At 45.1% G+C, this 22439-nt stretch overlaps 1 protein-coding gene across 3 annotated transcripts in view; it reads left to right on the top strand.

Moving 5' to 3' along the window:
• The window catches only part of Slc1a2 (solute carrier family 1 member 2), a 112568-nt gene that overhangs the window by 26863 nt on the left and 63266 nt on the right, over positions 1 to 22439 (top strand). Inside the window, exon 1 of one of the 3 annotated variants that reach the window (XM_050147124.1) lies at positions 4890 to 5002. The exons of 1 other annotated variant lie outside the window; for it this stretch is intronic. The gene's annotated coding sequence lies outside the window, so the exon portion shown is untranslated. Of the gene's footprint in view, positions 1 to 4889; positions 5003 to 22439 lie in introns of those variants that run through there. One more of the 3 variants, XM_050147125.1, reaches the window with a different exon arrangement.

Genomic DNA, 22439 nt, shown 5'->3' with positions numbered 1-22439 from the left:
CCCCTTTTCCAAAGCAACAAATCCTTAGACCCAAAGATTGAAGTCACAATACTTTTAAAGTATATATGTTGGCTTAGCTTAGCAGCCTGTACAGTGAAATGTCTCTCTGTACTTAGCTCCTTCACAGTCAAATATTTTAAAGAAAACATAATAGTATACATAATCCAAACTCTCTGTGTATATGCCATCTTTATGTGGATTATTTTCTGTACTCCTTTAATCTATTACTATTGGTACCATGTCTCTATAGACTCTACCCTTTTTTAAACCATTTATTTCTCTTTATAACTGTCTATATTCTTTTTCCTCTCTCTCAAGCCTATGTACATTTATCCAACACTGTGACCCATGTAGACGTCTTTATCTAAATCTGTCTTTATTGTGTATATGTAACTATTTTCTGATTTTTTTGTTTTTTGCTAAGCAGGCATGGCTAGGGCCAACATGGCCCTGCTTGCTTGCTCTGCCCAGTCTAACATGGCCTAAGCATGTTCACTGCCTCTGAGAGCCATGTACATTGCCCCATTTTTAGGCACACAACAGGGCTATGTTGCCATTAAACAAGTTGTAGCACTCTGCTCACAGACCCCATTTAAATGTTCCATACCCGGACCTCCTGAAATATAGTTGACCATATTGGCTTTCCAACTTTTGTAGGTCACTTGTTCATCCCTGGCAGCTCAGACCTGAAATAATCACACAGAAATTATATTAATTTCAACATTGTTTGACCAATAGCTTAAGCATATTTATAGCTAGCTCTTATAGCCTAACCTAACTCGTTTAAATTATTCTGTGTATCACCACAAGGCTGTGGCTTACTGGCAAGGTTCAGGCAGATCTGTCTTTGGTGGTGGCTATATGACTTCTGTGGCTCTGCCTCCTTTCTCAAAGCATTCAGTTTCGTTGTCTCCACCTAGCCGTACTCTACCCTATCACAGGCTAAGGTAGCTTCTTTATTCATTAACCAATAAGAGCAACACATATACAGAAGGACCTTCCACACCAGCTGCTGGCTTCAGTTTTGTTGTACCTGCATAATGAGACTATACCACCCTGGTGGTGTCTTGTGATGGGCTTGGTCTCAACAGCTCTCTGTGATGTCCACCTCAAAGGGCTGCTTCAAGGACTGAGGATTGCAAAACCCACATACCTTTATATCTACACTGTCCATACTTAGAGAGTGGTGGGGGAAGAGAAGAAAAAAGGAGAGAGGGGGTGAAGGAAGGAGGTAGAGACAGAAGCAGAGAGAGACATAGAGAGGGAGACAGACACACACGCAGAGAGAGAGAGAGAGAGAGAGAGAGAGAGAGAGAGAGAGAGAGAGAGAGAGAGAGGAGAGAACAGCCATGGAACTGGTCCCTGCATGGAGGGCAGATAACAGTGTCTAGGCACTGTTCTGGGATCTGAGTGTACTAATTCAAGTGGACAAGAGGTATTTACATGCTCTCCATTTTACATAGGAGAAGCCGAGGCATGAATGAGTCTGGCTGCTTGCCCAAATGCCGGGCTAGTGAATGGCACTCAGACTCCAGTGACTGTCTCCATGTGCCTAGATTGTGTGATGCCCAGCTTTTTTACTCACCTCTAAAAGAATGCCAAAGGTTTAGCATCAAAACCAGTGTATCAACTGTAAGAATGGCAGTGGCAAGCCATACAAGGTCCCCTGGCTAAGGATGCCCTCCTGCCTGACCTGTCCTTTGCTAACTTTCAGTCTTGGAGACTCTCTTCTTTCAAGGAAGAGAAACACAGCTCCTAGGCACCATGGACTGGCTGGCCTTGTGCACCTTGCAGCCCTGCTCCTTCCATAGCTTAGGATGGGAAGGGATGAACAAACAGCAGGTGGGGACGTCTGTTTAGTAAGTACATGATTTTCTTCCTGCTTAAGCTCCATCCCTGACTTGAAACCCTACCATCAAAGTGTGTTTGGGACAAGTTTCTTTCTTTCTGTGCATTGTGAGCAATTCCTATATAGCATCTGCTTTCAAGTTCGGTCCTGTCCATCATTCCCAGATGGCCAGATTAGTTAGCAGAATCCCCGAGGAACCCATATCCTAGAAGCCCATCATTTGGAGGGCTCCATAATCTATCTCCCAGTCTCAAGAGTATCTCTGGCAAACTGTGCACACTAGAGACCCCTTTGCCACGAGTGAGTTGCTCTTAGCAACTTGTCCAAGTTTCAGGTGTTTCCTGTTCTTGTCATTTCCCTCATTGTCAGATTGTTGGCCACCTCCCGCTCAGACCTGCATGGTGGGGAGCAGGCTGGCTATGTCCTCCAGGGCAGAATCTGAGTGCTACTCAGTTCTGTCTGGGCGATGCCTGACTAATCCATTAACCAGCTGTCATCTCTGCACATTCCCAGAGACGACTTCTTTTCCCTCCCTCGCCTTCCCACTCCTGCTTCCTCCACCGTCCATGTTTTCTTTTTACTCATGCTGCACCTGCACCCTTGTCTGGGGAGGCAGCACAGCTTCCCAATAAGGGAAGGGTTGTGACAGATCAACGCAAGCTCAAAATCAGGCTCAGAGTCTCCGCTGGCCTACTACAAACCAGTAGAGTTACCCAGCCTCTCCGGGCCTTTTCTTATTTCTTTTCTTTTTTCTGTGAATGGGAATATAGTAGTCACCACTTACAGACCTGAAAAGATTTAAAGAAGCCATATACCTGGAAAGTATTTTCAATGTGTCTAGCACATAGAAAGCCTTCCATTGCGGTCAGCTAGCATCAATGGCTCCAAGTGATGAATGTCAGCTAAAGAGGATGGAAAGGCTGTGGCTAGATGTGGGCGGAGTAAAGCTTCCAAGAGGCCTGGAGCAGAAACATCATGCCTCTACTGTGATTCCAGCAGCAATCCTCAGAAGCAAAATGCCCGATGAGAATTAAGGGTTTAGAATAGAATGGGAATATTCTTGTCCAAAAAATATTTCTGAAATGATCAAATACATACTAGATGTGGTGGTAGTGGTCACAGTGTGTCCCGTGTTCTCTTCCAGATATTTCTGTCTATACCAGCTGATTAGGTTTCTACCACAGCACCATGTGTTGTTATTATTACCAGAAATACTCCTTGTGTGAATGAGGCATTTGAGATTCAGTGCTCTTAAGACAGTTTGCCGAAGGTCATACAGCTCATGAGTATCAAAGGGAGAGCTGGATGAGTCTTGGGTGGCATGCCAACAGATGTCACCACGCACACTAATTCAGATTATCCTGCCATGTCTCTTTATAGCTGTGACTGGGAGGCAAGCTAGGCACCTTTCTTTCTCAGACACAATATTGCCTGTGCAATTTTTGCATTGGGACTGAAATGGCCCACAGTGAGCCTGGACATACACTATGAAACAGTGACACACATATGAGGACTAGCTGTGAGACGGGGACCTCAGGGGACCCTTTGGAAGCTTACCCTGGTATGGGGGACAGACACATGAGCTCATCTGTGAAATGTCCACGCTGTCCACATCCTGGGGCAGATATCTCCAGCTTGGGTGCCTCTAGACAGAAACAGAGGCTCTATTCCCCGTGCCATATCAAAGTCACGTGTGGCAGATGGACTCCTGCCCTCTCTGGCAAATCCTTCCAGTATCTTCTCTGTGATAAGACTGCATTCCACTATGTAGATCATTGCAGTGGCTTCTCTCTGAACCTGAAACATTGCCCAAGTACAGTTTGGAATGCTTGCCAGACATTACGGGAGCAATGCCAAGAGGTGTTCTCTTGTGGCTCAGGAGGCCAGCCATGTGCCGTGTTAGAGAGTGCTCATTGGCCCATTATGCATAGGATACGTTCAGTTCATTCATAAAGTAGGTGAACTCTGGGTCTCTGTGACCTTGGAAGCCAAATGAGGTGAAGCTGAAAGAGTCTCTGTCCATCCCTTTCTCCCTTCCACTTCCCTGCTCATCCTCTCCATTCCTTTCCTCCTTCTTCCTCTCTCTTTCTTTCTGTATTTTTGTGTGTGTGCACATGTGCACTAATATGCCACAGTACCCGCATGGAAACCCTTCCTCCTTGTTTGAGGCAGGACCTCTTGTTTGCCACCGCATTCACTGGGTAGCTATCCCTAGAGCTTCTGGGGACCCTACTGTCCTTACCTCCCATCTCACCATAGGAATACTCTGATTAGGACAGGCACCACCACATCCAGCTCTACATGGATACAGGAGATCTAGTCTCAGATCCCTGCACTTGTGTGGCGAGCGCCATACCCCTTGGGCCTCCTCCCCAGCTCCTAGATGACTTTCTTCACAGTGGATCTTTTCAGAACATTTGACCTCCAGTTTCACATTATCACGCAGGGTACACATCTCTTTCCAGCCTTTCAGAGGCTCCTTTAGATCAAGGGACACGTGAAGGTGCTAGTAGGGCTCAGAGGGACACAGTCTGGGGAAAGGTGCTCTTATCAGAGAAGGATATGAAGGTGCTTACGAGGGCAAAATCAACTGAGTAAATGAAACCCTGGACCACTGAGAATGGAAGCCTAGAGAGGTTCAGATGCTGGACTAGTCCTCGACACTGATGTGGAGATTCTAGGTCAGGGTTAAAAGTCAAGCGAGCACGGCTTTGTGGGCTTGCCTACATGATGCTACTCGGAAGGAGTATGTTGAAGAAATAAAATGTGTGGTGACATTGCTAGGGCTTAAGTGACTTTGCTGGACTCAGAAGCCAGCTGCCGAACCTTGGGCTAGCCCATGGCAACTCACAGGGTCTACAAAGGAGATAGCTTTGACTCTTTCTCACAGAGCGGAGAGGGACATCAAAGGCCCCAACTGGTCCCCATGAGGACTTGAATTCTTGTATGTTATGCAATATACAAACAAACACCTAGCAACCTTGGGGGCTCGAGCCAAACGACAGCCATCAATAAGACAGCATGTGACTTCTCTGACATCAAAGCACTGGCTAGGTAAGCTTTAAAATACCCGTTTTCACCCTGGGGATGGACAGTTGAGTTCATCCCGGAACTTGGAAGCCAGTGGATCCCTGCAGCTGAGCAAGTACTCAGGTCAGACAGCTGGGGTGAGCGTGGTGTGGGTGGGCTGTGAGTGGGAATGAGAAGGGAAGAAGGACTGTACACCCAGAAAAGGGAAACGACGAGAAGGAAGGATGGAAGGGGAAGAAGATGGAGTGGAGGGAGGGTGTGCTATTACAGGTGTGTGAGAGCCATTGCTGGCACTTGGCAACTACTGCCTCCGACAGCCACGCAGACCTTGCTTAGAAAGGAGAGGCTCTGAGAGTGAAACGATGACAGGGGGCTGCACAGTCTGTGCCTCCCAAACGTCTCTGGATGGTGTGTCAGACACGGAAGTCCCCAAACCTTTTGTGCGCCATGATACGCCAGGCATCTCATGACACACTTCTCGATGAGTGTTTGTCTGTTGGGCCCGAATCTTGTCTGCTGAAGTTCTTCTTTCCACCTGGAGCTCTCCCTCTTTAACAGAGACTCCTAACTCGCATGCCTGTGAGATGCTCCGTGGTGAGCTGGGAAAGCTGGCTCTCTGACCGAAACCGTCACCCATGGCTTTCTCATCTAACTTGGTTTTGGTGGTGAAAAGGTATCTATGTTCCTAGCATTGCCAAATCCATGAAGTATCATGTCCGACGGTATCTTTGGAACCTTGTAGAATGTGCACCTTTAACTGCCTACAACACAGTGTGGATGTTCCAAGAATCAGCAGCCCACCTTAGTCCCTCCACTCCTTTTCAGGTTACCCCTCCTCTTCCAGATGCACAAAGAAAATGGCTGGGCTTCCCCGCTTCCGCCACCCATCTCTACTAGGCTCTTGGCACAGTTTTAGGGGGATCACTGTAATTAGGACAACATTGTCCTTTTTTTTTTTAAACGTGTTGGTTTATAGCTTCAGAAGTCCAAGAAAGTGGTTTTTAAAAAGGCATTGATGAAACAGAAACCACTGACAACAGTGACTCAGGAAACCAAAAAGAACCACATGGACTCTGAGCAAGGGTTATATCGTAGCTTTGGATGGGGACCATGCCATTCAAAATCTCCAGGCGCGTTCTCTTCTAATCATAATATACAAGCAGACAATTGGGATTGTGTTCTCCAGTTTTGCTCTTGTGCCAGCTTTTAAAGTTGTCTCGCATTTTATTTTAATGAAAATGAACTTAGACCATTTTGTTAGATAGTCTTATCCTAAACTCCATGCTAGCCTTGGGCCTTATTCTTATGACCGCTCTTAGATGGGGTCGATAGTGTACTAGATGTGCTCCGTGCTCGGAGTTTTAAACACACTGGAGTTGGTTGCCACATTGGAAATGTGGATAACAAATGCTATCCTCATGGCTCTGTGCTACACTCTTACCATGTCACCTGCTAAACCTTTTCTCAGTGATTGAACTGGGTGGTTCCCTAGTCTTCTTGATGCATAGCTAGCATCGAAAGTGCTTGTCTTTGTTTGTATGCCATTTTTGGTATATGCATGCACCGTATTTGCAAAATAAGCCTTGTGTTCCTAGGCCCATGGATGTGATTTAAAATACTCCCTACCAATTCCCAGAGAGTGCAAGTCCAGTTAGACTTGCTATCCACAGTGACAAATGTGCCTGCTTGCAGGAAGCTATACTCTTGAATTGTTTAAGCCACTTGCTGTCTTACTAGGGACTTAAAAGGAAGTTAATTAGATTGGCTTAAATAAATGTTTTTTAAGCTTGCTAAGAAATTAAGTGATGCTTACTATTTTTAGTAAAAAAAATATCAAAATACCATATTTTACTTAAAAAGCAAAGAACATATAACCCAGAATGGGTAGTGCTCCCTCTTTCTGCATGACATGAGACAGTGACTTCTCGTTGTGACCTACTTGTCCAAGGAAACAAATCAGCTGGTGTGCAAGTGTGTGTCTTTTACCAGCCCCACTCTGAAGCCGAGTCTGGACCCCTGCTGTTTGCAGTAAAGGAAGCAACTGGCAGACAGAACTCCCGGGTGCATGTCTTTCTGGGGCGCTCATTATGACCATGGGCTGATCACCTGGATTGGTGCTAGCTATGGGAGAAAACAAACAAAGGAGGCTTGGGGTGACTGGATGGGAATACAGGCGGAGCGAGATCAGGGCTCCATGGCACTGTAGTCCTGACAGTGCCTGCCATGGTCAGTGCCATCCACAGTCCTCTGGTCATAGGTCTCTTTCATCCCGAAGGCAACGTCTGCCCTTTAAGCCGTTCTACCAACCGAGTAGAGGATGTGAGCTCACACTGGCCAAAGCAGCCAACAGAGAGGGGACGTTCTTTGAAGCCTTGCGTTTGTTTGATTCTTGGAAGTGTTATGTTACACTCGATCGCTGATTTGTATTTATTTCTATGTCGGTGTATCTTCAGCGGCATGTTTCTTGGATCCTAATGTGTAATCATTCATAAGAGTTTCCATAAGTTTCATACCATCGGTACTTTTTAGGAAAGTCACATAAATTATAAGATACATTCCATTTTCAGAAATGTCTAACCGAGAGGAAAGTATGTATCTTAGAATCAGAAACTATTCTCTGAAGATACCTGGTGTTTCCAGTCTTCTGGCACATAGTTGTGTGCAAATTGAAGATGGCAAAGTACCTCAGTAGACGGTGCAGAGTTACAGATGTATTATTGGGGGGGTCAGTGATAAGATGGGGGTCTGAGGAGTTCTGTAGGGTTCATTATGCCTTCTGCCTCCCTTGATTTCTGCCCCACTAGAATCTCTCTGCTTGGCACTATTTGCCCTGGGGCCCAGATAGTCTCAGTTGCGAGGCAGCTGTGATTAGCAGTGTTCCTGACTGGTAATCACCAAAGCATCTCTTCCCCTAGCTGGGGCAGCTCATTATAAAACCTCACCTTGATGAGAGCCAGTTTCAGGGAAGAAGAGAAACTCCTGGAAAGATGACTGACAAAACACTCTTGGACTTAGGCTCTTGCTATCCATAGGAGGTCACTTTTTTCCAGGATGCCACCCACAGGACATATCTTTGTCATCGAATAATGGATTTGTGTCTTGGTGAGGCTACTGGAAGAAACTTCTGGTCATTTAGGTGGGAATCAAACGCTTGTTTTGTAGCTCTGTGTGGTAAGGGGGAAGATCTAAGTTTATCTTCATAGGGAGTGTTGTCTAGTGGGGACAATAGGAGCCAGTCACAGAGACAGGGGAGTTATACCTGCAGTCTGGTCGGGGGGGGCTTCTAAGAGGAGGCAGTTCTGGACCCCTGGGAAGAAGGATACAAATTGGGCCTTGGTGGAGAAGGGAGGACGTGGGGCGTTGCTTGCCAGGATTTATATGGATGTCTGCAGCTTTGCTACCTGCATCATCAAGATGGCAGGAAAGGAGAAAGTCAAGCAGGGCCACCTCACCTGCCTGGCAGAAGACTCTTCAGCTTCACTGCCCTGCGTGTAAGGTGCACTTGAAATTGAATTTATTTTTGAGTAACAAAGAGAATCACCACAGTAGATGGTTATGGTTTTTGAATCTATATGAATTAAAGTGTTAAAACAAATAAACAAACAAAGAAAAAGCAGTTAAAATTCTAAGTTACTGTACACAGTGAGTCCTGCTGGTTGTAAATGTCTTCCCTGCCTGATTTTCCTAGCCCTTGAAGCCTCTTTTCATGGGGCATGTACAACTTTCTATCTTGCCTTTTAAATGCACATTTAGCACCCTCCCAAAGGCACTCCACCTCATGAGTTCGCTAAGTATTGTTTGCACATCAGACAACTTTTAGCTTAAAATTTGGTTGGAACCAGGGCTGAGTAGGCTGAAAAGGCTGGGGGAACACAAGTTTATATTGTTATCAAAATTCTGTTGTCTGGCATGTTCTTCAAATAGACTCTATAGCCTGAGGTCTCATCAGGGACATTAAAAGCCTCTGATCACCCTAGGAAAATGGAGAAGAAATGGAAATACCCCCCTTAACCTTCCTAGGGATGGCACCGCGCAGACCATGGAGCACCAGTTCCCAGCCAGGGTCTCTGGAATGGGTTCTGTATCTGACCCTTACTAGTTACCGGATCACAAGTAACCCACTCAAGTTCCGGAGCCTCAGAGGTCTTGTCTGGAAAGTGGCACCGGTGATAGGAATTATTTTGTTGAGTTATTGGAGGTAATGCCAGAGCCACATAAGTGGTAGCTGTCGTTAACATGCTGTTGTTATTCCTTGCTCAGAAGAAGACTAAGTTGGCAGATTGCTTTCAGTTGAATTAGGACACTGGGAAGATCGGTTCACTGTTCAAGAGCCACACTTAAAGAGATGTAAAATTCTAGCTGGCCAAGGGAAAGGGGTTCATGAACCTCCACCCCAAGAAGAAGAACTGTTGGTAGTTGATGGCTTCCAGGGGAGGGAGAAAGTCAGTTTTATTTAAGAGAATGTGGACCATGTTCTAGGGAATGGCTCCACATCTATGAATATATCGGCAGCTTTTATTGGACTTGGTAGCTTTTTTTTTTTTTTTTTTAAAAAAAGAAGACATGAAAATGGATGTGGAGGCTCAGTGGATCCTCTGGGAGGAGTTGGGGCAGAGTGGGAGGGTGACTGCAATTAAAACGCATTGCGCGCTTGTATGAAGTTTTTAAAGAATTACTTAAATGACATTGAGGTTATTCTTTGAATCCTAAAAAACAAAAACAAAACTCTGTTAGCTGGTTTGCATATGTGGTCAGAGGGTGGGAGGGTTAAGGTCAGTGTGGCTGAAATAATGGAACCTTCAATTCCTTATTTAACGTTTTCATAATGGAACCTTCAATTCCTTATTTAATGTTTTCTGGTTAAGAGTTGATGGCTCCAGTGGCTGGTAGGTCCAGACACAAGGGAAGTTCGCGTCTTAGCCCAGCCATCTTCTAATCAGGCTTGACCAGTCATCCAAGTCTATTGCAGTCAATCATCAAAGGACTTGTTGCCTAAGCCAAACTTTCTAAATTGTGCAATCTTATCACAGTGTGTATCTCTGCCAAGATCCCCAGGTGCTTGAGGCTCATGTCTAGCTTAAATCAGAAGCCAGGGCAGAACATGGGACAGCCCAAGAACCCCAGGATTGCAACCCAGTTCTGCAATTTGACCTTGAACAAGTTTCACAACGCCAGCCTCCCTGTTTTCTCAGTTAACCTGGAGTAAACTTATGTATGTTGGGGTGAGGACTTGAAAGGAGGAAGGTTGGGAAGCACACCGCATCGTTCTGCACTTGGGGCAGACAGTCAATGAAGGTGATGCCTGTTTGTCTCCCAAACATAAAATAAAGCAAGGCAGGGCAGGAGAGTCGCCTAGGCGCTTTGTTTGCGAAAAACAAACTAAAGTCAGAATTAAAGGCAGAGTCTCTCCAGTCTCTAGGACCTGGACATGTTCTCTAGTGATCAGACCATCAATCTACCTTGATGAAAACAGGAGGGAGCTTTCAGGATTTCCTGATTCATCTCAGACATTGGTTATGAGGCACAAGGCTTAATACAAGGCACAAGGCGGCCGGCCCTATCCAATGCTCTCATTTCATAGGGAGGAAAACAGAGTCAGAGACACTGAACGGCTCGCTCACAGTTCTGTTCAGTGGGAGAGCTGGATTTGTAGGGTAGCTACATTATGAAGTTCATATTTGCAACCACTCCAATGTGTGACTTCTGACACTGGCTGGAAAAGATAAGTATGAACTGGACAGGAATGACCTTTTCATATGCTCGCCTCTAAGTTTCCTGAACCCCAAGACTTCTCTTCTCTTCTCTTCTCTTCTCTTCTCTTCTCTTCTCTTCTCTTCTCTTCTCTTCTCTTCTCTTCTCTTCTCTTCTCTTCCCTTCCCTTCCCTTCCCTTCCCTTCCCTTCCCTTTCCATCTTTATCTCTTCCCAACCCACAGCAAATAAACCACAGAGACATATGTTGAGAGCAGAAACATCCGTCCCAGTGTCTGATGAGGAGGATTCTGTGTGTGTACACATGTACGTTTCTCTGTGTGTACATGTGCAAGTTTCTGTGTGTGCAGGTGCATGAGTGTGCACATATATGTACATGCATGTGGAGAACAGAGGATTACCTCTGCTCTTGTACTTCAAGTGCTGATCCATAGGAACCTCATTTGTGTGTTTGTTTGTTTGGGGTGGGGGACAGAGTTTCTCAGTAGCCTGAAAGTCACCAGAAAAGCCAGACTGGGTGACCTATAAGAAAATAATGACCTTCTCACCTCCACAAAGCAAGCATGGCCCACCTGTAGATTCCCTCAAGCTTGTGTGTATGGCGAATGTGGCTACTCAACCATAGGGCCCATTCACATGAATCTGAAGTACACCTCAGAATCCTTCTCAACACTCTACTCCATTCAGCCACTATTAGTGAGCTGAATTTTTCCCCTGAGGAAAGAAATATGCTTCTAATGCAATTTTTTTTGTCTCTGAAGTGATATAAATGCCAAAAAAGGCCCAAAAGACAGTGTGAAATGAATTCCTCAGGGTGGCCAGGGCAGATAAGGAGAATCCCTCAGTGGTATTCAAAAGTCAGAGATGGTTGATCTGTGAGACACCCCAATGCTTTAGCTCCCTCAACTCCTTTTCCCCGGCTGTTGTGGGTTTTCCCCTCAGAAATAGCTGTTTCCTAAGATTGCCTATCTTAAGGTCTTTTTTCCCCTAAACTTCTTTCAGTTGGAGAGTGAATAGATGACTTTTTTTCACTTTTTTCCCCCAACATAATTTTATTTATTATTGGGGAATTTCACATAATGTACCCCAGCCATACTTTATTTCCAACCTTCCCAGGTCTGCACTCCCACCCTCTAAAAAGAAGAAGAAGAAGAAGAAGAAGAAGAAGAAGAAGAAGAAGAAGAAGAAGAAGAAGAAGAAGAAGAAGAAGAAGAAGAAGAAGAAGAAGAAGAAGAAGAAGAAGAAAGAAAAATACTACAAGTTCAATTTACGTGTCAAACTCTCAGTGGTCAGCCCCTTTAAAAAAACTGAGTCCTTCCCCACCTGCACTCCCAGCAGAAACCATCCATTGTGGAGAGCGACATTTCAGCATCCTTACCACAATTTTTAAAAGCTCTTTTTGATAGCTTTCTGTCTGTTTTTAACTAGAGGCCAATGGCACGGACTCCCCAGCCCAGACCAGCAAACCGAGTTTCCAAAGTCAAAACTCCTTCTGGCCCTGGGTCATTTCCACCATTTGAGCCTACTTATCTTCATAGCTCTCTCCTCAGCCTGCTTAAAACACATGGCCTTACTCTGCTGGGGTCCCAGCTGCCTGGTGTCAGTTAATGACCACTGGATTAATACTGTTACTACCTTTTCTCCACTTTGTTTAGTCACATGAGTCTAGCCCACGAGTCTCATTATCATTCACCGAGAAAGCCATTCTATCTCCTTTATGCCTTTCAGAAGGAGCCCGTGCCACCACCCATGGTTCTTTCTCTCCCAAAGGCACTCAGTGGTTAGGAGGTGCATCTTATGAGGCCCTGTTGACAATGAGACAATCCCAATCAGGTCCCAGTCGAGCTGAGACTCCGACCACATCTTCTGCTATCCTCTGTTTAAGTGCATTCCTCTGCCACACACCAGACCCATTGTGGTCTGGGCTGGCTGCACACCATCCAATCCCCTCGGGTCTGTGGATGTCCCTGAAGTTGACTGGAAAGTGGCTTTTCCTCCTGTCTGGACAGCCATTCATTCTACAATACGTTGTTCTTAGAAAGGCTCCCATGAGGCTGGAGGGCTGGCAGTGGGAGCCTGAGGATAGGTCCTCTTTGTAATGCTGGATCTTTGGCAGCAGGAGATGGGGTGGAGGATGGGTGCCTCAATCTGACAACGTTGATGCATTAAGAACATGGTGTAGATTTATGCTTGAGCTCTGTTGCTGGGAGCTTACATTACAATCTGTATTTTAGCATTCTTTTCCAAAAAATGGGTCTTAAAACAACCCCAGCCTCTAAACTGGTTGTGAGATTTAAAAGAATGAATGAATTTAAACGAGTCCAGAACACTGTAACTCATTGGTACAAACATTGACTGTGACTTAAATTTTCCTGGCAAATGGGATGGAGGACTGATTTCCACTTTTACGTGTACAGCTTTCTGTAGGGAAAAATGCACATGATCTGTAGATCTTGAAGACCATGGAATGAACAGTTATTTTCTGGTTTTGAAGTGGGGACAGAGTCTGGTTGGATCGGGGTGTGTTTTTGACCCTACTGGTTTCCTTCTTTGCCCATTGTTGGTATTTCAGATGTCCTTAGTTTAGGGAGGAGGTCTTTACTCCCAGTCCTCAGCATCTCTGCCTCTGTCATGCTCGCCTGCTGCATCCCTGCTTCTGTCATGCCCGCCTGCTGCATCCCTGCTTCTGTTATGCTCACCTGCCAGCCAGTAGAGGCACCAACCCTCCCAAATAATATTGTGATTGGCTTACAGGGAGTAGAGGGGGAAGCATGGCTGTGTGTGAGAACAGCAAGGCACGCACTGTTTATGGGGTGTTTTACAGGGAAGCTGTAACTGGAACCCTGGGATGTAGTGAGAGTTACGAGGTGGGATAGGCTTAGCACCAGGCACCTGAAGTCGTACATGACACTGGCGTGAAGAACAGATGCACGTCACTGGGGTGTGTACTGGGATGGCGTTTAGATTCAGTATGATGTTTAAAGTAGTGTATGCATGATACTTAAACTGACATCCCCCTCCTCAGCCCCATCCTCCTCCTCCTCCTCCTCATCATCTTTATTCTTGCAGTATTCACTCCACTTAGAAAGTAAAATTATAGGTCAATTGTTTGCTCTCTAAACAGAGTTGCTAAGCCCAACAAGATGGTCCAATTCTCTCATTTCCTTCCAGAGGCAACAAGTGACTCCAGGCCACTTGCATCTCAGTGCAGTGGAATCCGACTCTGCTGTCACAGAGGTCAGCACTCCAGACACCTTTCCTGTTACAGAGAACAGTGGGCTGGCCCTGGACAGGGGTCTTCACTACCCTGGGTTAGCCTCTAGCCTAGACAACAGGAAGGATCTTGTGTTCGGGGCGGGTGGGGGGAGATCCTGCTAGTTGGTCTCCAGAATGAGTTTGGCCTTTTCCTTTTGTTTTGCTTTTGCCCCATGAGGGGTGGATCAAGAAACTTAGCAAAGAAGTGGTCCCATTGACCTGTGGTCTCCATGGCTACTGCACATCTTTTTAAGCCTCCTCCCACGTTGGGGGTCTTTGCACTCCCTGTTACTTTTCTCCAAGATGCTGCATGGCAACTTCATGTCGTGCCTTAAATTTCATCCCAGCCCCCTCATAGTCTCATAACCACTGGCTTTACTCACCATCCATCTAGTGTTCTTTGTAGTATGTACTCCCATGGAGTGTTTGCTGCTTATAAACTGCCCTCAATATGTGTATCTTTGTGGTGCTTCCTACTGGCATGCCAAACAGGGCCAGACTCATAGCAGACACCCCATGATATCTGTTGAGTGGACCCATGAATGCAGAAATTATTATAATGTTGGTTAATGCAGTTTTTTTTATATCATATCTGGGTTTCACACTTTTTATGGGTTGACAAAGAAGGTATGAATTCTCATCAGGATCACTTCTCAGTTAAATTCCTGCTGTCCCAAACATTTTCACTGCTGGGAAATGATCGCCTGGCCATCTGTGCATAGCTGCCTTCAAGAGAGATTTCACAGTGTTTGAGAATCTCGTCAGTCCTTAATACACAAGGTAACTTGGAGAGTTCTCCCCACTGCCACCACCCATGTGTGCATGTGTGTGTGTGTGTGTGTGTGTGTGTGTGTGTGTGTGTGTGTGCATGCACGTGTGTGTTTGTGTAGATGAAAGGCTATGTCCTGAAGACAAGAGATTATCTCAGTTTGCAGCTGAGATGCTGCCATTACTGATACACAGACATGATAAACATGACCGTTTTGGTGACTTGTCTGAGGCCGCATGATACTCACAGAGTGTGTACTCACATGTACTGCATGTACTCACAGAGCAGGACACGGATAGGAGTCTCACTTAGACTCTAGAGTCATTATTATCTGTTCAGAAATTGTGCTGTGGTTGAACAAGCATGTGCAGAAGCAGCCTGGGGCAAATGTCCTTTGATGCCGGAGCTCCCGTATGGGCAGGTGTTGCCAGCTCTGTTGGCTAAGGAGCAGTGGAATTGAGCTGAGAAAATGATTTTTTAGTTTCTCTAATTTAAAAGGAGTCAATAAAAAAAAACGAGCATGCCACGTTTCCTTCTGAACGTGGAGAATAAAGAGGTTGCACTCTCTGCCAAGGGTATGTCACAAAATACCCTCCATCTCCCCAAGACACATTGCTTACTCTGAGTCTCAAACACACAAACTCTAGATTGTTGGGGCAGAAGGTTATCTTTGGTCAATATCTGGACCTAGTGAGCCAGAGGGAGGAGAGCATCCATCAGCAAGGGTTTGCCAGTCTTTGCCTTTGTACAGGCAGCTACTCAGGCTCCTCTTTTTCAGAATGGAAGTCCTCTTCCTTTCTAGATGATCCCTTAACAATTCTCGACTGAAGTCTTGACTATGCTGCACAATGCAGAAACAACGTTGTTTCCAAAGAAAACGCCCAGATGAGTGTGGTGGTGAACACCTGGAATCCCAGCCCTCTGGAGACAGAGGCAGGATGGCTGAAGCCAACCAGGTCCACATAGTGAGTTTCAGGCCATCCAGTGTTGCATAACAAAACCCTGTCTCAAAACTAAGCAAAGAAAACCACAATACAATTCTACTTAAAACCCCAGAAAATGTGCAATAATTCTCTTCACATAGCTTCCTCCAGAATCATCTTGCCACTGAAATCCCCCCATCCAAGGCTCACTTCTGCCCCTCCTTGTCTGTCTCAAGCCTCAGGATCTCTACCCTGTCCTCTACTTCTGTGGCCTGGGCTTGCAGACCTCCCCTGGTCAGCTGTCTGGGGCTAATGTACGGCACTTCAGAGGATCTGCCAGACCCTGTTAATAGAATGAGTCCCACCTCCATCCAGATAATTTGACAACCTGAAGTCATTTAAATTCAGAATTATTCCCACAATCTCCTCTCCCTCTCTCCACCAGATACCCAGTGCCCATCTCACCTAGTGGTTCCTAACTTCTATGCCAATCACTGATGCCTTCTAACTCACTGATTGCTTGAACTGCTCTCATCCGTGTTTGCTAATGTTCTAGGGTTGTGTGTGCCCAAGGGTGCCAAACTGTAATTCAAGAAGGCACATGGACACTGAGATGACCCTTATGTCATTTGTTTTGTAAGAGTCCAGAGTGCTGCTTCAGAGTTGGTGGTGTTTTCTAGGAAGTCTGAGCATTCCTCTGAACTGGGTTTCATATTGTCTTTTTTCATCAGTTACTTTTGACAGAATTTCCCCTTAGTTCAGAGCTGGCCATGAGCGAGGAAAAGAGAAGGAAGGACAGGGCTGATGGCTACTGTACAGCACACATTTGTCTACTAACATACCCTCCCAACAGACTCCCCCACTGCTAGGGCAGAGGAGAAAATTCCTTTTATGGATTGAGTAGTTTCCTGAAGGCCATATAGCTAGCACGTTTCATGTCCCATACTCTTGAAGTCTAAACTTTGTCCACTTTCTTCAGCAAAGGCAACATGGAGCTTGGGCCTTTCTGATAGCAGGTGCACCAAAGGCCAGACAGTGACCAGTGCTTTGATCCCTGTGCCAAGGATGCTCTGACCTGGCCCTGATGTGCCCAGATGGACTGGGAGGGGGTCTTTGTTCCTGGACTTTTGGACTCCCTAATGTCATTTTTTTCCTCCTTTGCTGTGGCTTGGCACTGAGCTGGGGTATTTTCCAAAAGAGCAAGTCACATGTAACATGGGCCTGGTGTGAGCTGGGTCTCGTGGTTCCTTCTCTCTGCTTGGGGAAATAACACGTGGGCAGAGAACTCTCACCAATGTGACTGTCTACAATAGCAGATATCAGCAAACTTAAAAGGAAAAAAAGCCTACCCAGGTAGTCTGAGACAATGGTGTTAAGGTTATGAAACATTCCAGACCATTGAAAGATGGCTAACCCCCACAAAGAGGGTATGTCATTGAATATATTCTTGATAATTTCCCATGAATTTTTAACCATGAAGTTACAAAGTGAAAAACTTGCATGATAAAATGTTAGAAGCATGTAAATGTGTCAGTAGTGATGGGTGAGACCCTCTCTTCACATGCAACACCCATGGAATTCTTCCTGGGAGGCACCACTATCGATTGCATTGTGATTAATATTGATTTTAATCTTTGTATACACGATGAATATGTTTATGTTTAACCAGCATCTATCTCTTTTGCATCTATCCATCCAGACAGACAGCCTGTCAGCCATCTCTCTTAAGACTAATTCATTGAGTTTGAAAATATGCAAAAATGTTTGAGCTTAATCTCTTGTTGGGGGTCATGCCAGGATGAGCACACTCCTAACAGAGGGCCTTGTGAGCTTCTGGGATACCCATCCCATCTGGGACCCGGACTTCATTATAAAGTCCTTCAGCTGGGAAAGAGTAACACGGACCTGTACACCAAAGATGTCTCTGATGGCTTTGTTCACATAAACTGCCCTGTCCATCTCCTGGATCTGCTGGGTGCCAGTCCATGGAACCTGGGCTTCAGGAAGTCTGCCCTAACTCATTCCTTACCCCAGAAGGGTGTCGACTTACAACACTGACCTCCATATGATTACGTAAGATAACTTGCTGGATAACCAAACACTCCACCAGAAGGCAGTCCTCTTAATATTTTTCCCAGTTAAGTGGCACGACCACACTCTGTATTAAAACTTACTCTAAATTAACCCATAAAAAGCCAGTACGCTGCTGGGGTGTAGTAGTTCTGTGTTTTTGCAAGGCTTCCTCTTCAAAGTCATGAAAATAACCTGTTGGATCTGTCCCTGATCGAAGCCAGCTCTCCCAGAGAGCTCTGGACACTGGCCCCTTTAGTAGGTTCTGGAGAGCTCTGGACACTGGCTTAGATGAAGGAGGCTACTTTAGGTTATTAGTCAGAGATTCTAGAGGTAACTTCAGACTCTGCTAGGTCCAGAGGCTAAATCTCATCATCAGAGCCTTCTCTGCTATGCCTCTCTGTTTTCAAATACAAGGAGGTGACTTCCATATGGGCTTCTCGATGTTTTGAAAGACCTGGTTTTACATTCTAGCAGCACAGAAACCTCATCACGAAGAGCTTCTCATCCCCACTTTTTATGTTAAAAAAGTATTTTAGAACTGAATCTTGTTGGATTAACTTGATCTCAGACCCAACCTATACTGGCTAGTTTTATGTTAGCTTGACACAAGCTAGCATCATCAGACAGGAGAAAATGTCTCCATAAGAAAACTAAGGCATTTACTTAGTTAGTGATCAATGGGGGAGGGCTCAATCCATTGTGGATGGTGTCATTTCTGGGCTGGTGGTTCTGAGTTACATGGGAAAGCAGGCTGAGCAAGCCATGGGGAACAGCCCAGTAAGCAGCATCCCTCTGTGGCCTCTGCATCAGCTCCTGCCTCCAGGTTCCGGCCCTGAGTGAGTTTCTGCCTTCTCTGCTGTTGATGATGAAGTGTTATATGGACCTGTGAGTGGAATAAGCCTCCTGAAGTTGATTTTGGCCATGGTGTTTCATCACGGCCGTAGTAACCCTACCTAGGCACTACCTGTACATTTTTGTGGTCCTAACTGGAGCATTCTGATGTACCCTGCCGAAGGTAGGCATAAACTCAGCTTTTCCCAAGCCACAAGGGCAGGACTTGAGGAAGGAGGGTTGAGAAGCTAGAAACGAAGTAGCAGCATCAGGCCCTAGACAGGTCAAAGGAATGGGTTTGTAATATGAAGTCAAAGTGTTTTTCTATAAAGGGCCAGTTAGCACCGATTTTAATATTTCTCTTTTAATTACATAGTTATAATCATGGAATTAAAAAAAAATCCCTAGTCAGTAGGTAAACACTGGTCGTGGCTGGGTTAAAAAACATTTGTTTATGGAGACAGTCACTGGGCTGAGATTTTCCCATGACTGTAGTTTACTGATCCTTGGTCTATGAAGTGCACAGAATCTTTTTCTCCCGTATAATCTAGAAACCTCAGCACATCACATCTGCATGTAAAGAGCCTTCAATGGATGCTGGCTACCAGCATTACTCATGCCGGGGGCATCAAACACTTCCATGTCAAGCCATGATTTGCAGCTCCTGCTGAGGAGATCAGAAGGTTTAAATATAGGACCAGAAGAGAGAGGTGTGGTCGAGACGGCTGCCCGGTTACTTGACTATAGTATCAAAACCTGAGCTTTTGAGTTGGAGAGATACAGGTTTCTCCTTGTTCTGCTGTTTGGTAGATGATTTTAGCAAGTTAAATGTTACCAGTTTCCTCCTTATAAGTTGAGAGTTATAATAGTGAGACACACCCTGCCCCTGCCCGCCTGCCAAGCTGCTGCTATGGGGATGAAGCAGAAAATAGGCATTGTGTTCCAAACTCCCTAGATGCTGGTAGCATCATCAGAACCTCTTAACCCACTGAGTGAGAACATCTATTCATGAGAGAAAAAGAATAATGTACGACGTGTTTTCAGAGCCTATGAGAAAGATTTTTAAATGCTCTCCCCAAAGAGGAATGACAAATATTTGAGGAGATAGGTATGTTGAACTCAGTCTGTACATTTCACAATATGTCCACATATTCAAATATCACATGGTGATTTGTATAATTTTTTATGTGTTTATGTATCTTGTTAGAAATAAATTTAAATAAAAGGCCACATGTGTTAGTGAGCTGATATATCTGGGTCTTCTTCAGAGAGATCTGTGTTGAGAGCATCAAGAAATCTGTCACCAGCATCATCTGGGAAGGGCTGAAGGGACTGGATGGGATTTTCTTTGCATGGCTGTATGAATGCTGGGACTAAGTTAGGGCGAGTTGTCATCCTTTCTCCAAAACATGATGTCTTCATCATTCAGAGGCAAATAGCACTTTCGAACCCATCCTCTGAACTTTGCTCTTAGCAAGGGTTAAGCTGAACGTCATGCCCTTCTGAGCCAAGCCCTTCAGTATCACCTCAGAGCCAAAGGTGAGGGGTGATTACAGGTCAGAGTAGCCCTGGACCCTCTGGTTCAGTCCTGGTGACTTCATCTAACTGTACTAGCTGTGCAAACACAGTTGCTGTGTTTAGGTCTAAAGCACTTGCCTTGGCCCTGAAGCCACCTAAGTGGCTCTCATCGTGAGAAATAGGTGCGCTGCTCTTCATAAGTAAGTTTTGTGGATGTTTATGGTGAATTAGAAGCTGTGAGATCGAGACTGGGTGTCTTAGTAAGACCAGAGAATGAAAAGTTTGCTTGAGATCAGTAAAATAAAACAAAGCACTTCGTCTTTACATACATGCATGCACACATGTGAACGTGTGTGTGTGTGCGCACACACAGATAATTGAGGTCAGGTCTGTAATCCAGTAACTAAAGCGACACCTGTGCACACTATTCTCACCTTAAAGTTCTAGGTTCTTGTAGCCACCATACTACAGTGAAGAGAATCAGGCTTAGATGGAGACTGAGCAGAGCTGTGAATCCCAGCTCTACCCTTTCTCAGCTCCTTGATGACAAGCAAGTTAGTCAGCCCTGCTCCCTCTTCAATGAAATGACTAACAGTCATTCATCCCAACTGTCTTCAGAGATGCTACAAACTCCTGCTGCCAAGCCAGCCCTTTTACGTCGTGGGTCCAGCCCACAATCTTTAGCACCTACCCCCACTGTAGACTTGTAAAGAAAAGGCTGATGTCATGGTTGGGTGTCTTAGCACACTGAGTCATTACTCTAGAGAGATCTAATTTTGGACCATTGATAACGAGGGGACTGGCAGAGAAGAAGATGGAGGCCCCTCCATTCCTTATAACTTGCCAGTGACATCCTGGTCTTTCTGTACTGCCCTGAAGGTGAGATCATTTCTGTTTTCACATTTCTCCCCAGAGAAGCTACTCAGAGTTATAAATTATGTGGCATCCTTGTAAAATTCAAGATGATTCACTGTTATAACTTTTGTCTCCTGTTGAGTACATACTTACTTTGTGTGCAGGAATTTTGTACAAGCATGCCGAGAATGCTCTCATTCATGCAATGACAGAACTCAATAGGGAAGAGCCCCTAACTTCAGAGGAGGCAGGCAGGAGGCAACTTATCTTCTGTTAGGAAAGCACCACAGGGTGATTGCTGGTAAATGTTAATGGACACTTGGTATTTTTTTTTATCAAGAAGGCACTAGGGACTGGCAGGAACTGTGGTAGTGAACTCTTAAGTATATTCGCTTCTCATTTCTAACTGATAACCACTCAGAGGTGTGCCACAGAATGGTCCTATTTTCCACATTTTAAGAAAGGTAAAATTTTGATTGAATGAAACCAACCTGTGTTTGTATGTTGTTAATTCAAATATAAAAGCAACAGCCCTGGGCCAACCAGGTGAGCCATTGACTCAAGGCAAAACCTTGCTTCAACTTGAAAGTTTGTAAGTTGAGAAGGAGCAAAACTTTCTTTCAGAACACTTAGAGTGAAAGGCCTGGTTTCTTTAGCCTGGCTGCTTACGAGTCTAGTGTTGATAATGCAGTGGCCAACATGGCAACTTTTACTACATCCAACATGGCACAATGGCCTACGTGCTCCAAATGAAAGAACCAAAGTGCTCCAAATGAAAGCTTACTATGGAAGTTTTCTGGGTTATGTATGATATAAACCCCTTCCCTTTCTCCCCATAAAAACCAGACTCTTATTAATGGACCACAGAGTTGGGGGTCTGTTCTGAAATAAGGTACAAAAGGCTCAGTGTGCGGTGAATGTAGCTTCAGAAACACTGGGAGAGCGTGGGTGGGGGAAGAAGGAAAAAATGCACAAGGCACAAAAAGCCTGACATTTCTGTCTTAACTCAAAGCCCGCTCTGTATTTGAGCCCAGATGTCTACATTCAAGAAATACTGTAGACCTCATCTAACTCCACTACTGTATTTTGTCCTAATATTTAATTCAATCTCCCAGTTTTACTCAGCACCATTCAATAGATGCCTAACATTGTGCATGCTGTAATATAGAGGATTCAGTAAGACAGATGTGATCTTAGCTTGGGTGCCATAGTTTAAGAGCCAACCAGGTAAGCCATTGACATATGACGAATTCTTGCCACACTCTGAATAGTAGGTTATATATATTGAGCAGGAGAAAAAAATCGTTCTTCTAATACACTTGGAATGAAATCCTTTTTACTGGGATGCTTAGGAGTCAAATGTTGATGATCCGTTATGGTGGGGATTTTTAAAACCACTTCAGGGCTGTTGGTGTGTGGTTCTGTTAGAGTAACTTTAGGATGTGCAAACAAAGTGATGTCTGTAGTGAGGTGGTGAGCAGGCCTGCTTTTTGTCCCGTCCGGCTCCCTCACAGCTAGCTTTATACCCGAAATAACAACACACAAATTGTATTTATTTAAACACTGATTGGCCCATTAGTTCTAGCCTCTTATTGGCTAGTTTTCACATCTTGATGAACCCATTTC

Source organism: Alexandromys fortis, unplaced genomic scaffold, assembly GCF_014885135.2.
Source record: "Alexandromys fortis isolate MF-2015 unplaced genomic scaffold, M_Fortis_MF-2015_v1.1 scaffold_12, whole genome shotgun sequence".
NCBI classification, from domain to species: domain Eukaryota; kingdom Metazoa; phylum Chordata; class Mammalia; order Rodentia; family Cricetidae; genus Alexandromys; species Alexandromys fortis.
Note: the sequence above shows the minus strand (reverse complement) of the source record. Positions and strands in the feature narration are given on the sequence as shown.